Source organism: Aegilops tauschii, chromosome 2 (assembly GCF_002575655.3).
Source record: "Aegilops tauschii subsp. strangulata cultivar AL8/78 chromosome 2, Aet v6.0, whole genome shotgun sequence".
NCBI classification, from domain to species: Eukaryota; Viridiplantae; Streptophyta; class Magnoliopsida; order Poales; family Poaceae; genus Aegilops; species Aegilops tauschii.
The window spans coordinates 105,131,374-105,144,847 of record NC_053036.3 but is presented as its reverse complement, the minus strand read 5'-3'; the positions used below and the strand labels follow the sequence as shown (position 1 = coordinate 105,144,847).

The 13,474-nt window shown below is 45.8% G+C and overlaps 1 long non-coding RNA gene across 2 annotated transcripts; it reads right to left on the bottom strand.

Moving 5' to 3' along the window:
- Nucleotides 1-10,843: 10,843 nt before the first annotated feature.
- Nucleotides 10,844-12,951, bottom strand: LOC109735319 (uncharacterized). 2 transcript variants are annotated; one of them, XR_006669570.2, is made up of 4 exons: nucleotides 12,694-12,925; nucleotides 12,031-12,512; nucleotides 11,826-11,948; nucleotides 10,844-11,709 (listed from the first exon to the last, which is right to left on the bottom strand). It is a non-coding gene; the product is annotated as an uncharacterized lncRNA (long non-coding RNA). The 2 variants fall into 2 exon arrangements; XR_005770773.3 differs by lacking the exon at nucleotides 12,031-12,512 and having other exon boundaries at nucleotides 12,694-12,951.
- Nucleotides 12,952-13,474: the final 523 nt, after the last annotated feature.

Genomic DNA, 13,474 nt, shown 5'->3' with positions numbered 1-13,474 from the left:
GGCACCGAGATTTTAGGCAAGGATCGGTGCCCAGATTTATATCGGATTTAAACTAATGATAACGTCCGTGCATTGCGAAGGAGCAATAAATTTAGACGTACTCCTTCCATACTTCATTTGTTCCTTTATATGAGGTGTATTTGTTTTTTATTAAATTCGGTAACATAAGATGCATTTGTTCTAATTTCTCCTAATTTCGTTCTTCGTCCTCTAGAAAAAAAGAAGTATCTTTCTCCTGATTGCATGTATCTCTTCTTGTCTCAAAAGAAGGAAAGTATCTCTCTCGATTGCGCGTATCTCAATATGCCAAGTGTAATTTTGTCCAAAATTATCTATAATTTTGTGGCTTGGTCACCGTGCTGAAAATAATACATCTTACATAAAGTTGTAAGGGACGGAGGGAGTAATAAAGAAAAAAAAACCAAGGGCATTTCTAGCCGATCCCTTAGAATAGAGGAGTAACCGCCGAGTAAAATTAGTGGAGTAAAAATTTACTCCACTAACAGTGGCCGGACCTAGCCGATCTCTAAAGTTAGTGGAGTAAAAAAATCCTTCGAGTGAAGTTGGTATCTTCATCCTCTTCGATATTGTCTTCAACGAGTTCAATCTTAATTTTTTTGAGTGGTTTCAGCAAGTCTCCGAGTCCATTTCTCATTTGTCACAAGCACTTTGTAACTGCTACTTCTTGAGATTGCGTTGATTTTTTTCTTAAAGAGGAATGAGTGATGCAGCAAAATAAAGATAAGTATTTCCCTCAGTTAAGAACCAAGGTATCAATCCAGTAGGAGGCACAAGCAAGTCTTCAATCTATGCACCTGCACAAACTAACAAACACTTGTACTCAACGCGAAAAAGGGTTTGTCAATCCCTTCACGGTCTCGAACAAGAGTGAGATCTAAAAACGATAGGTATAAAAGATAAATAAAAGAGCAAACTAAAGTAAATTTAAATAAATTGCAACAAGTTATTTTTGGTTTATAGATCTGAAAATATATGATGGAAAATAGACCCGGGGGCCATAGGTTTCACTAGAGGCTTCTCTCTTGAAAAAAACATATGGTGGGTGAATAAAAATTACTGTCGAGCAATTGATAGAAAAGCGCAAAGTTACGACGATATCCAAGGCAATGATTATGAATATAGGCATCATGTCCCTGTCAAGTAGACCGACTCCTGCCTCCATCTACTACTATTACTACACACATCGACCGCTATCCAGCATGCATCTAGAGTATTAAATTCATACGAACGGAGTAGCGCCTTAAGTAAGATGACATGATGTAGAGAGATAACTCAAGCAATATGATGAAAACCCCATCTTTACCCTTGATGGCAACAATACAATACGTGCCTCGCTACCCCTACTTTGTCACTGGGTGAGGACACCGCGAGACTGAACCCAAAACTAAACACCTCTCCCATTGCAAGAAGAATCAATCTAGTTGGGCAAACCAAACCGATAATTGGAAGAGAAATACAAAGATATTTAATCATGCATAAAAGAGTTTAGAAAAGACTCAAATAACATTCATAGATAATCTGATTATAAATCCACAATTCATGGGATCTCGACAAACACACCGCAAAAGAATATTACATCGGATAGAACTCCAAGAACATCGAGGAGAACTCCAAGCCATCTAGCTACTATCTATGGACCCGTAGGTCTGTGGTAAACTACTCACGCTTCATCGGAAGGGCAACAAGGTTCATGTAGAGGCCCTCCGTGAACGAATCCCCCTCCGACAGGGTGCCGAAAAAGGCCCCAAGATGGGATCTCACGGGAACAGAGGTTTGCAGCGGCAGAAAAGTATTTTGGTGAACGCTTCTGTTGGTTTGGGACTATTTTGAATTTATAGAGCAAGAATTAGGGTTGGAGGACTCCCGAGGTTCCCACAAGTCAGGGAGGCGCCCCCTAGGCGCGGCCAAAGGTCTTGTGGGCCCTCGGGACTCTTCTGGCCCCCTCTCCAAGCTCCGTGGATATCTTCTGGTCAAAGAAAAATCATCCTAAAGTTTTATTCCGTTTGGAGTTCGTTTGATATTCATTTCCTGTAAACTCAAAAACAAGGAAAAAACAGAAACTGGCACTAGGCTCTAGGTTAATAGGTCAGTCCCAAAAATAATATAAAATAGCACACTAATGCATATAAAACATCCAAAATAGACAATATAATAGCATGAAACAATAAAAAATTATAGATACGTTGGACACGTATCAAACATCTCCAAGCTTAATTCCTACTCGTCCTCGAGTAGGTAAATGATAAAAACAGATTTTTTTAATGTGAAATGCTACCTAACATATTTATCCGTGTAATCTTTTTTATTGTGGCATGAATATTCAGATCCATAAGATTCAAAACAAAAGTTTAATATTGACATAAAAACAATAATACTTTAAGCATACTAATAAGGCAATCACGTCTTCTCAAAATAACATGGTCAAAGAAAGTTATCCCTACAAAATCATATAATCTGGCTATGCTCCATCTGTTGGGTAACGTAGCAGAAATTCAAAATTTTCTACGCATCACCAAGATCAATCTATGGAGTTTACTAGCAACGAGAGGGAAGGAGTGCATCTACATACCCTTGTAGATCGCGAGCGGAAGCGTTCAAGAGAACGGGGTTGATGGAGTCGTACTCGTCGTGATCCAAATCACCGATGATCCTAGCGCCGAACGGACGGCACCTCCGCGTTCAACACACGTACGGAGCAGCGACGTCTCCTCCTTCTTGATCCAGCAAGGGGGGAGGAGAGGTTGATCAAGGTCCAGCAGCACGACGGCGTGGTGGTGGAAGTAGCGGGATTCCAACAGGGCTTCGCCAAGCGCTGCGGGAGGAGAGAGATGTGTCACGGGAGGGAGAGGGAGGCGCCAGGGCTTAGGTATTGCTGCCCTCCCTCCCCCCACTATATATAGGGCCAAGGGAGAGGGGGGGCGCAGCCTTGGCCCTTCCTCCAAGGAAGGGTGCGGCCAGGGAGGAGTCCATCCTCCCCAAGGCACCTCGGAGGTGCCTTCCCCCTTTAGGACACTCCCTTTTCCCTTATCTCTTGGCGCATGGGCCTCTTGGGGCTGGTGCCCTTGGCCCATATAGGCCAAGGCGCACACCCCTACAGCCCATGTGCCCCCCCGGGGCTGGTGGACCCCCGGACCCCTTTCGGCACTCCCGGTACAATACCGATAATGCGCGAAACTTTTCCGGCGACCAAAATAAGACTTCCCATATATAAATCTTTACCTCCGGACCATTCTGGAACTCCTCGTGACGTCCGGGATCTCATCCGGGACTCCGAACAACTTTCGGGTTACGGCATACTAATATCTCTACAACCCTAGTGTCACCGAACCTTAAGTGTGTAGACCCTATGGGTTCGGGAGACACGCAGACATGACCGAGACGACTCTCCGGTCAATAACCAACAGCGGGATCTGGATACCCATGTTGGCTCCCACATGCTCCTCGATGATCTCATCGGATGAACCACGATGTCGAGGATTCAATCAATCCCGTATACAATTCCCTTTGTCTATCGGTATGTTACTTGCCCGAGATTCGATCGTCGGTATCCCGATACCTTGTTCAATCTCGTTACCGGCAAGTCTCTTTACTCGTTCCGTAACACATCATCCCGTGATCAACTCCTTGGTCACATTGTGCACATAATGATGATGTCCTACCGAGTGGGCCCAGAGATACCTCTCCGTTTACACAGAGTGACAAATCCCAGTCTCGATTCGTGCCAACCCAACAGACACTTTCGGAGATACTTGTAGTGCACCTTTATAGCCACCCAGTTACGTTGTGACGTTTGGTACACCAAAAGCATTCCTACGGTATCCGGGAGTTGCACAATCTCATGGTCTAAGGAAATGATACTTGACATTAGAAAAACTCTTAGCAAACGAACTACACGATCTTGTGCTAGGCTTAGGATTGGGTCTTGTCCATCACATCATTCTCCTAATGATGTGAGAATGATGTGATCCCGTTATCAACGACATCCAATGTCCATGGTCAGGAAACCGTAACCATCTATTGATCAACGAGCTAGTCAACTAGAGACTTATTAGGGACATGGTGTTGTCTATGTATCCACACATGTATCTGAGTTTCCTATCAATACAATTCTAGCATGGATAATAAACGATTATCATGAACAAGGAAATATAATAATAACCAATGCCTCTAGGGCATATTTCCAACACCATCTTCATCACACAAAGTATTTTATCGTGCACAACCCCGATGACAAGCCAATCAATTGTTTCATAATTTTGGTGTTCTCAAACTTTTTCAATTTTCACGCCATATATGAGCGTGAGCCATGGATATAACACTATAGGTGGAATAGAATATGGTGGTTGTGGAAAAGACAAAAAAATGAAAAAGTCTTACATCAACTAGGCGTATTAACGGGCTATGGATATGCCCATTAATAGAGGATATTCGTTTCTGAGCCCAGTCTCAGCTGATCCTGAAATCATATCCATCCGCTGGCATGTGGATTCGTGGTGGTCGTTGTATTTCTCACGGTATAGCTGCTGTATCGATTGTCCGTTAAAAAAGCGTGTGGACGCATTAATTGCGGCGACAGACGGTAGTGCAGAAGCGGAACAACAAATGCGGCCACGGCTCAGTCATTATCCTGTGCCACCCTGAGCCGGCGCGCCTCCTCAAGTATTGCATGCGCAAGGCCGCCGGGGCTCGAAGTCACGCAGCTGGTCATCGTGGATGGTCGACGCTGTAACCAGCCGTGGCGATTAGTTAGGATCTTTTCTTTTTTTCCCCTTAGTTAGGATCTTTTCAGTTAGCAATCCATGCGTGTAGCCGAGTATAAATAAATGAGAAAACAGAAAACGTCGCAGGCAGTTGAGCGGCACAAAATCTTTCTGTGTTCGTGAGCTAATCGCCAGTGTGTGTCTTCCTGTTCGTGAACGAATTGCTCATTGCCAACGACAATGTGCTCCGTCGTCGCCGCCGGCAGACTTGTTCCACCACGGAAGGTGCATCCCAAGGCAGCAGCTGGTCGATCAGTCTTATATAATGAGTCAATTACACCGGTGGTGCTTGAACTTGGCATGAACGGTCACTTTGATGCTAGAACTTGCGTTATACATCGAACTGGTGTAATAACTTTGCTACGGCGTGCAAATACAGTGCAAATTTCGGTTGTGTACGCCCGAGCCACTGACTAGGCGCGCCAACATGGCATGGTCCCGCCACCAGGATGGCAAAGAGAGGGAGTGTGGCCAGTTTTTTTTGAAACCCCCCTCCAATTTTTTTCTCATAAAAAAGCCTTATTGACGTTAGAAAGGTGGCATTTCAATTTTTTTTACGACTATATTGCCAGTGGGTCCCGTGTGTGCATACTAAAATTAACAAGAAAAAAGGAGGCGTCTCGAGCGCGTGACCCTTGGTTAGGTCACAGTTGGTCCTGGCCACTATACCATTCACCTATTAACAACTTCACATGGATAGTTTTTTTTTCTTTTCTTTTTTTGAGAAACACTTCAACATGGATATTTTTTTTAGAAGATTCAACATGGATAGTTAGGTTAATGTAGTCGAATAGAGGCGCTTGTGGGGCTGAAATGGGCTGCCATCAGTGCGGCCCATTTGCTCCTGTTTGTTTTATTTAGATATTTGTAGGTATGCAAATTCTAATCTCATTAATTAAAATAATTTTTAAATTTTCGTGAAGTATAAATATTATTCTACATACAAACAAAATGAATTACTTTTCTAAACTGTTCACATATAATTTTAAAAATATACATATATATGTAAAATAATATTTGTGAAATTATAAAAATATTTGTATAAAAAGAAATACAAATATTTTTAGCATTACAATTCATAAATGTTATTTTAATTCTACAAACATTTCAATAATCATACGCATATTTGTATAATTCAATGTTTGTAAAAAAATAGGTAGTTTAAGATTTAAAATATTAATACGAATATTCAGTCGTGCTAATATTTAAATTAGATAATTGTTTTGAATATAAGTCAAAAGTGAATATTCATAAATATTTAGTAAATGTTTATATTCATCAGTTTGAATAATTTAAATATACCTGCAACTCTATACTTTTTTATATTCATTAAACATTTTAAGTGCCCGCATTTACTAAACAATTTATATAATACATGTCTGTTTAAAAACTTCTATGTACTAATCATCGTTTGTATGTATAATATTTATCACACATAAATGTTTTGAACTTTATTTTTATTACTTACGTTTTACAATTATTTTAAAAAGAACTAGCGCGTGTAAAATGGGCTGCACTATCTGCACCCAATTTAAGCCCCACATGCATCATCTTTATACTACTTTTCTTTTTCCAAATACCCTTATATACTACATTAACGACTGTTATACTTGTTGAACATCCAGGAGCAGATGTTGTCGTGGCTGTGAGGGTGTGCGTCCTAGCAGCAGTTGGCGTGTTCGAATGTAGAGGCCTAAGCTTTTTTCTTTTAGTTTTCACGTCAGCACCTACTTGTCATACAGCAAAAAGATGAAAAAACATCTACCATGTGAACATGGTCTTTTTTGTGAGAAATAATTTTTTTGAGGGGTTTTTGTTGCCAAAAAAATAGGCCACATGCTTCAAGTCGCTGACAGCGGGCACCATGCCACGCTGGCACGCCAAGTCAGCGTTGATTTCCTATCCATACGCGATTAGGACCGTATTTGCACAACTGAGCCAAGTTATTGCACCAATTCAATGTATGCCACAAGTTCTAGCATCAAATTGATCGTTTATGCCAAGTTCAAGCACCACCGGTGTAATTGACTCTTATATAATTGCCGAGTGGATCGGAACCCTGCATTAGCTCTTCTCAAATACTAGAAAACTGCACTAACGATTCGAATTTTCAATCCCATAGCGCACAAACATACCCACGAGCAGCGGCAGGGTGTGGTATCATCTACAGCGCCCCGTGTAGTTACCAACCAATGTGAGTTGTAGATGGTGTACACAAAAAAAGAAATCTCCCAAACATTTGCATAGACACTGTGACGCCCCCGATTTGACCGTACACTAATCATGCACGCAAATGTGTACGATCAAGATCAGGGACTCACGGGAAGATATCACAACACAACTCTACAACATAAATAAGTCATACAAGCATCATAATACAAGCCAGGGGCCTCGAGGGCTCGAATACAATTGCTCGATCATAGACGAGTCAGCGGAAGCAACAATATCTGAGTACAGACATAAGTTAAACAAGTCTGCCTTAAGAAGGCTAGCACAAAAGTAGCAGCGATCGAAAAGGCAAGGCCTCCTGCCTGGGACCTCCTAACTACTCCTCGAAGCCGAACTCCATGTAGCATCATCCTCGGGATCTCTAGCTCCTGGACTCCAGCATCTGGTTGCGACAATCCGGTATAGAAAGAGGGAAAAGAGGGAGAAAAGCAACCGTGAGTACTCATCCAAAGTACTCGCAAGCAAGGAGCTACACTACATATGCATGTGTATATGTGTAAAGGGGCCATATCAGTGGACTGAACTGCAGAATGCCAGAATAAGAGGGGGATAGCTAATCCTGTCGAAGACTACGCTTCTGGCAGCCTCCATCTTGCAGCATGTAGAAGAGAGTAGATTGAAGTCCTCCAAGTAGCATCGCATAGCATAATCCTACCCGGCGATCCCCTCCTCGTCGCCCTGTTAGAGAGCGATCACCGGGTTATATCTGGCACTTGGAAGGGTGTGTTTTATTAAGTATCCAGTTCTAGTTGTCATAAGGTCAAGGTACAACTCCGGGTCGTCCTTTTACCGAGGGACACGGCTATTCGAATAGATAAACTTCCCTGCAGGGGTGCACCACATAACCCAACACGCTCGATCCCATTTGGCCGGACACACTTTCCTGGGTCATGCCCGGCCTCGTAAGATCAACACGTCGCAGCCCCACCTAAGCACAACAGAGAGGTCAGCACGCCGGTCTAACCCTATGCGCGCAGGGGTCTGGGCCCATCGCCCTATGCACACCTGCACGTTGCGTACGCGGCCGGAAGCAGACCTAGCCTAGTGGCGTTCCAGTCCAATCCGGCGCGCGCCACTCAGTCGCTGACGTCACGAAGGCTTCGGCTGATACCACGACGCTGGGATACCCATAACTACTCCCGCGTAGATGGTTAGTGCGTATAGACCAAATGGCCAGACTCAGATCAAATACCAAGATCTCGTTAAGCGTGTTAAGTATCCGCGAACGCCGACCAGGGCCAGGCCCACCTCTCTCCTAGGTGGTCTCAACCTGCCCTGTCGCTCAGCCATAAAGTAACAGTCGGGGGCCGTCAGGAACCCAGGCCCACCTCTACCGGGGTGGAGCCACCTGTCCTTTCAGCCCCCTCATCAGAACCACTTGCGGGTGCTCCTCGAGCCGACCCGACTTTAGTCACCACATGTGTCATGTATATAATGTATATAGTATATACCCGTGATCACCTCCCGAAGTGATCACGGCCAAGTAGTATAGCATGGCAGACGGACAAGAGTGTAGGGCCACTGATGGAACACTAGCATCCTATACAAAGTAGTAGGATAGCAGATAAGGGTAACAACTGTAGCAACAATGACAGGCTATGCATCAGGATAGGATTAACGGAAAGCAGTAACATGCTACACTACTCTAATGCAAGCAGTATAGAGAAGAATAGGCGATATCTGGTGATCAAGGGGGGGGCTTGCCTGGTTGCTCTGGCAAGTAGGGGTCGTCAACTCCGTAGTCGAACTGGGGGTCGCCGTAGTCTCGGGGTGTACCGGAAAGAAGTAATGGAGGGGGAACACAATAAATAACAGAGCAATCAAAGCAACACAAAGCGTAACATGACAATACGCGGTGCTAGGTGTGCCCTAACGCGGTAGTAGGTGATATCGGCAAAAGGGGGAAACACCCGGGAAAGTTTTCCCGAAGTTTGCATTTTTTGGACAGATGAAACGGAGGGGGAAAGTTGCAAGTTTTCTATGCTAGGGACGTCTGGCGGACGAACGGACTGCGTATTCGGATTCGTCTCGTCGTTCTGAGCAACTTTCATGTAGAAAGTGTTTTCATCTGAGCTACGGTTTATTTTATATGATTTTCTAAAGTTTTAAATCATTTTATAATTTATTTAATTCCACATTATCCAGAATAGTGCCTGCTGACGTCATCATGACGTCAGCAGTCAACAGGGCGTTGGCTGGGTCAAACTGACGTGCGGGGCCCACCTCTCATTGACTGATTAATTAATTAACTAATAATTTAATTAGTTTAGTTATTAGATTAGTTTAATTAATCAAAAATTAATTAGGTTAATTAATTCTTTAATTAATTAATTATTTTTACTATATTATTATTATTATTATTTATATTTATATTTTTATTTTATTTTTATTTTATTTATTTTTTTGTGCAGGGGCTAGGCCTACTTGTCATAGGCCCATGGGGCCATCAGGGTTAACGGGCGCGGGGTGTGGGCGGCCGTGCACCCAAACGGGGCATCAGGGGGCGCAGGGGCGCTGGCGAAACGGGGCGGAGCCCCAGGGTGCGGGTGTAACCCGCCGAGGTGACGCAGTAGAGCCGGGCGCAGGCGCCAGCGGCCAGGGGCCGCACGAGCGCCGGCCGGAACAGGGCGATGGGGCGGAGGGGACCAGAGCCGTGGGCGCGCGTGCGCAGGCGGGCGGGGCGGACGGGCGAGGTGCTGTGGCCGCACGTGCAGGCGGCGACGGGCGCAGCGGGACGGGGGGGGGGGGGGGAGGCCACGGCCGAGTGAGCTCCAGGCGCGGGTGTGGGCTCGCGTGTGGCCGTGCGTCGCAACGACGAAGCGGGGCGCCGAGCGCGCGGTGAGGGCGGCACGCACACACAGAGGAGGACAGGGAGGAGGGAGGTGGCGGCTCACAGAGGAGCGGGAGGGGCATGGCAGTGGGCTCGGGGACGATCCGTGGGGAGGAGGACGGCGACGACGTGCGGCGGGGCGACGAGATCCGGCGGCGGGGTGGACGTAGGCGATGGCGTCCGGTGCGGTCGTCCCGGTCGGCGTGGCTCGAGGAGGCCGGCGGGGAAGAGACGATGGGGCGGCGCCGGCGATGCTGGCGAGTGGCGCCGGGGCGGTCCGGCGAAGACGGGTTCAATCCCGGCGGCGTCGGGGCAAGGTGACGGAGGCGTTCAAGCCCGATCCCGATTGGATAGGGGGAGAGGGAGAGTGGGGGCGCGAGTGGGGGGGGGAGGGGAAGTGGGGTGTCGGTGCCTAGGGTTCGGTGGGGAGTGGAGGGTTAAGGGAGTGAGGGGCCCAGATGGGCCAGTGGGCTGGCCGGCTGGGCCGTTTGGCCCAGTTGGCCTGGGGGTTTTCCCCTGATTTATTTATTTTGTCTGCTTTTCTTTTATTATTTTCTTTCTACAAGTTTATATTATTTTAGTTTTATAAAACATAAAAGTTGCACCTAAATTAGTATTACTAATCATACCTCGGTCACAAAAAGGTTTAACCCCCAAATAAAATAGTTTAGTATTTTATAAAATACAAAAGGCATTTATCTAGTTGTTTTAGCTACTGCTTAAATCATTTTAGAGCATTCAAACATTTTATAAAAGTGTGGTTTCTTCACCTTAATTACCTATGCATTATTTGTCACCGTTTGTACTTTTTAGTTTTGACATTTGAAAACCTTACTAATTTGACTTTATTTTAAATTTGAATTCTGAATCGGTTTTGAACTATCGAGAGTTTATCAACAGTAAGCGAGGTGACGTGGCATCGTTAACGTGGGATTACTGTAGCCTAATTATCCGGGCGTCACAGACACTGAACGTCTTATCACAAGCACACCCAAGAAACTAATCATCAAAGGCAACCAAGTTCACTCAATGTCACAGTTTAGTCTCGCATCCCGAACTGGAGGAACAAGCGTGAAACAAAGCTCACTGAAACACACCAGAAAATCCTCATAATACAACATACAGAAAATAAAATCTACTCCCTCCGTCCCATAATATAAGAACATTTTTGACACTAGACTAATGTCAGAAACGCTCTTATATTATGAGACAGAGGGAGTAGTTACCACATTTGATTCTGTGGACCACCAAGTGGGCGTGCACGTGTTCCGGCGGTGTCCTTCCATTCCACAATTCTTGCATCTCCCTGGTTTTCCCGGTCAGGGCAAAGTCGTTCTCTTGTGACGTTCACGGCAACATATACTGCCGAACCTCATCTCAGTCCCTCATACAGTGCTTTCTCCCGGCTGTTCCTCGGCCTGCCGACCCCTCTCTGCTTCTCCATAGAGACTCCAAGCTAACCCTCCAAGTGCATTGACACTCAAAGACAGGCCTGCACTGCATTCATGGTCTGCAACCCCATTTGCGATGAATGCAACTTCTCCATTACCAAGCAGTCCTGCTAGCATATTCCCCTGGCGGTCCTCAAAGCAAACCATCCCTCATCTCAAGGAATGGCGCTCCATTGACCAACAATGCCTTCAGCCCAGCTGGCATGTGCTAGAACGCTTCCACGGTCGCGTCGCCCATCCGAACAACGTTCATAGCTTTCAAGTAAAGAGTCGAATGCCTGCATGTAAAAGACTTATTAACCGATTGGTCTTTCTGGTACTGCACGAGGTGTCCGGGCAGAATATCCCTCACACCCTTCGTCCACCCCTTCACGATGTATTTTCAAGGAATCTCCTCAAGGTAAAGTACATCCATCACCTGCATTTACAATAACCACCGTCAGTCGGGCTAACGAGTGGACCTGGCACTTGGAGATGAACCAAAAACTTTGGGCTAAAAGTGAGAGAACAAACGATATGCAGCATGAATTTTACCCTTAGGACATGACAACTCAACATGCCCATGTGCTCCAATTGCCGACCTCACACTCGAACTGTGATCCGTTTGCTAGCATGATGCTCTATTGAGAGATTGGTTCTCACAATCACAACACCACCCTGTTAATGGAATAATACATTACTAGATATGAACAACGCATAATAAGCATCATAGATATTCTTGAACAGGAATTATACTCACAATCATTGACCTCTTCTCTTCGTAGCCAAGAAACAGTGTTACTGCCAAAGACAATTCAACTATTTTTAATTTTTCACATAAATACTTAAATGGACAATTCAACTATTTTTAATTTTTCACACAAATACTTAAATGGATTTATCTATGCACTGAGTACAAATACTTAAACAGATTTATGTATGCATCGAGCAGCCGCAAACGATCTCCTGCATTGATTTGGTCCTCTCGGCGTTCAATCTGCTTTTGTCATACCTTATCCTGAATCCAATCTCCCATTAATACAAATTGTAGAAGTCATACGCCTCATCAAGAGAGTCCAAACTAAGTCCTTGTTCAGACTGAAGAATACTTTTCGTTGATTCCTCTGCATACTTGTGAATTGACTGCTCTAAGGTACTCATCCTAGATGGACACACGCTCTGTCCAGCGGCGCACTCCCTAGATGTAACCTGATTTTGCAGGCAAGAACAATCTATATTGGCCTACACTGGATGAAACAAACCTCGAATTAGCCACTGGCCTAGCCTTTCCTACATCGCATGAACAAGCATTTCCATTTTGGTTGTTCTGCAATCGTATGTGCAACTAACATAGCAGTGCAGGACAACAGATCAACATTCAGAAAAATAGTCGCAGCTGCTCGGGATATGCTTCAGACAGTACCTTTTTGTCCAGCCCGGTGCCTCAGGATTGACCCGGTGCGTGGACTGCGTTGACCGTGTCGGAGAAGATTGCCGTCCCCGACGACCGTCGCTCTCCGGGCTGCCCGTGCTAGCACCGCCAACATGCTGCCCGCACCAGGAGCTGCCGAGCCGGCATTCGAGTCAGCCGGCTCAGGGCACTGCTGCCATCGCGCCGCGGGAGCGCCGCTAGAGGGACCGGATCTAGACGCTTCAAGGTGTCCACGAACTTTTCCCGGAGAGGAAAACTGCAAGTCACGGCCATAGAGCACGCGGCGGAGCCAGCGTCAGCCACCCGTTCTGTCTGGGAGACGGGGGAGGACGTGAAAATTGCAGCTGACCGTGGCGGCGGCAGGTTCCGATTGCGTCCTGTTCCAAGGCTCGGCCCAGAAGTAAACGTTTTGGTCCACGGACCAGGAAAATCCCTGCGCAGACGGCCATCAACCCATACTTTCTGGCCCACTACATCGCACTGTTCGCTACGTATACGAGCTGTATTCTCCTTTTTCGCTGCATCGGTGCAGACGGGCCAACCCGATTTCTGCGAATCCCCAGACACAACCGAAGGCTAGCGATTTCGGGAGCAGATGCGCTCGAGCACCGAATCGCTGCGTCCCCATTAATAGATATCAATGTGAGTGAGTAGGGATTGCCATGCAACGGATACACTAGAGCTATAAGTGTATGAAAGCTAAAAAAGAAATTAAGTGGGTGCGCATCCAACTCGCTTGCTCACGAAGACCTAGGGCAATTTGAGGAAGCCC